Here is a 2713-nt window from a genome sequence, read left to right as displayed (position 1 = left end):
AGAACACTTAGAGTTCACATGAATCCTACACGTACTAGTGCACCTTCATGTCTAGTTTTTCCACCTGATGCATCTCATTTCAATTTTAAGCCTGGTATTATCCAACTTTTACTCAACTTTCATGGTTTAGATTCTGAAAATTCATACATACATTTATGAGAGTTTGAAGAATTGTGCAACACATATAATGATCTAAATTGTGGCATGAACATCATTCGAATTAAGCTTTTTCATTTTTCTTTAAAAGATAAAGCTAAAACTTGGCTACAAAATCATAGATCGGGATCCATTCGAACTTGGCATGAATGGCAATAACAATTTTTGAAAAAAAATTTCCATCTCATAGAACAAATTCTTTCAAAAGGCAAATCATCACTTTCACTCAAAAACAAGGAGAAACTTTTTATCAATGTTGGGATAGATACAAAGAATTGCTTAATCTTTGTCCACATCATGGTTTTGAAATTTGGAGAGTTGTCTCTCAATTTTATGAAGGCTTAACACCTAAAGATAGGCAAATGGTTGAATTTATGTGTAATGAAACATTTGAAGATAAAGATCCAAATGAGGCAATTGAGTATCTCAATTCATTAGCTGAAAATGCTCAAAATTGGGACACTATAGGTACAATCGAACCATCAAAAAAGATTCAATCTCTCACATCTAGTGGAGGTATGTACGCCCTCAAAGATGAACATGATCTCCAAGCTAAATTTACTTGTTTGGCAAGAAAATTTGAGGACACTTGAATTGAAAAAGAATGGTCAATTAAAATATGTTCAAGAAATTGCGTGTCACATCTGTGATACAAGTGATCATTCTACAAAAGATTGTCCCACTTTGCCATCTTTTAAACAATGCCTCCATGAACAAGTCAATGTTTTGAACAATTTTAAAAGGCCAAATTTTGAACCATTTTCTCAAAGTAACAATCCAGGTTAGCGAAATCATCCAAATTTTAGTTGGAGGAATGGTAATGCTGCACAATTTTCACAACCACATTTTCATAATCAACAAAATTTTGAAAATTATGCACCTTATGTTCCTCCATCTAAAAGAAATTTGGAAGATACATTGAATTCTTTCATTGCAAAGCAAGAATCTATCAATACTCAAACTGCTCAAACCATGACAGATTTGAAAAATACTGTAGAACCCGTAAATCAGACTACATATAAGCCATGCATAATTTCTAGTATTTAAATTAAAATGATTTTATTGCATGAGTATTTAAATTCTTTTCTATAAATTTATTTATTTCATGCAGTAGTTTAGTTGATACATTTTCAGTTAAATAAGTGAGGCCGGACTGGAGTTGTAGTAAAGAGATAAATTTTAATATTAAGAAAACATTCCTAAAATTTATTTAAGATAAATAATAAGATAATTTATTGTAAAAGAATGTTTAAGAAATTATTTAAGTAATTTAATTTTTGCCATGCATGCAAGATAATGTTATTCCATAATTAATTTCTCAATTCACTAAAATATTTAATGGTTAGATAAAACACTAAAGAATTAAAATACAATATTTAAGATATATTCTCCCTCCCCTTTATCCAAATTTTCGGCCATCACTTTTAATTAATTTAAAAATAGTTGTCAACCCATTTATTTAATATCTTTCCCTATCAATTTCATGATAGATAAATCCCTAAATTCTATTCACCACTAATTAATATTTAAACAATATTCCTACCCAATTTTAATAGTAATTTTCGGTCACCACAATTTAAAAGATTTAAACTTGCTTTGACAACTCAACCTTGATTCTTTTCTATATCCATTTCTAGGTAGATAATTCCCTCAATTTAAATCCTCATTTAATTAATAACTAAGCCATATCCTACCCACATTTTAGATGATAAAATCGGCCACCCCTCTTTTTAAAAGATTTAATTTTGATTTACAACTCCTTCTTTATTATCTTTCCTTAATATTTTCTAGGTAGATATTCTTCCCACTTTTAAATCACTAACAAATAATTAATTAAGCAATTTTCTTCTTGAACCTAGACTTGTTTCGGCCCCCTTGCACCTCTAATATTCCCCAAAAATCTTTTGTTATCACAATCATTCCTATCTCTCAAACTAGAAGATAGAAAGATTCATTCCCTTCCATTTATCTTGCAACTTTCCCCTCATCCCTAGCCATTCTTTCCCTCTCCTATTCTCAAAAATTTCAGTGCATTATTGAGAGAAAATCGTGAGGTAGCTAAGGAAGAATTGGAGAGAAAAATCGAGTAGAAGTAAAGAAAGAAGAAGACTCCTCCTCCACGCCGCGTCGTGTTTACTTTTGTTTTCTTCAAAACAAAAAATTTCAGGCATGTTTCTATCATTCCTTGCTCTTCAATCAAGTCGTATAAATAATTTTAAAGATCATATGTACACGAATTCGAAGGGAAAGACCGAAATACATCAAGAAAATTTTCAGAAAAGAACATGCAGATTTCGGCCCTCCCTCTTGTGCTTCACGGGTTCTATGTTTGTGTGGTTTCAGTTGGTTGGCTCGTGTCCAGGCTCCCAAGGATGCATTTAGACATGTACTAGGACATGTTAGGATCATATTGGTCCATTCGTTCAAGCCCCATACACGCTGGAAATTAAGAAATACAGCAACTCCTCCACAAAGCCATTTTTGAGTTCGAAAATTTTGTTCTTGCTGTCAAGGGAGATGAATCTGATCTTGGCTGCCCTGGGGGCTATAGCCACGG

At 32.1% G+C, this 2713-nt stretch overlaps 1 non-coding gene across 1 annotated transcript; it reads right to left on the bottom strand.

Annotated features, from left to right (window-relative positions):
• Positions 1-351: 351 nt before the first annotated feature.
• On the bottom strand, positions 352-460 carry LOC142554899 (small nucleolar RNA R71). The gene has a single exon (XR_012822263.1). It is a non-coding gene; the product is annotated as a small nucleolar RNA R71 (small nucleolar RNA).
• Positions 461-2713: the final 2253 nt, after the last annotated feature.

The sequence above is a fragment of the Primulina tabacum genome, chromosome 8 (assembly GCF_025594145.1).
Source record: "Primulina tabacum isolate GXHZ01 chromosome 8, ASM2559414v2, whole genome shotgun sequence".
In the NCBI taxonomy this organism is placed as follows: domain Eukaryota; kingdom Viridiplantae; phylum Streptophyta; class Magnoliopsida; order Lamiales; family Gesneriaceae; genus Primulina; species Primulina tabacum.
Note: the sequence above shows the minus strand (reverse complement) of the source record. Positions and strands in the feature narration are given on the sequence as shown.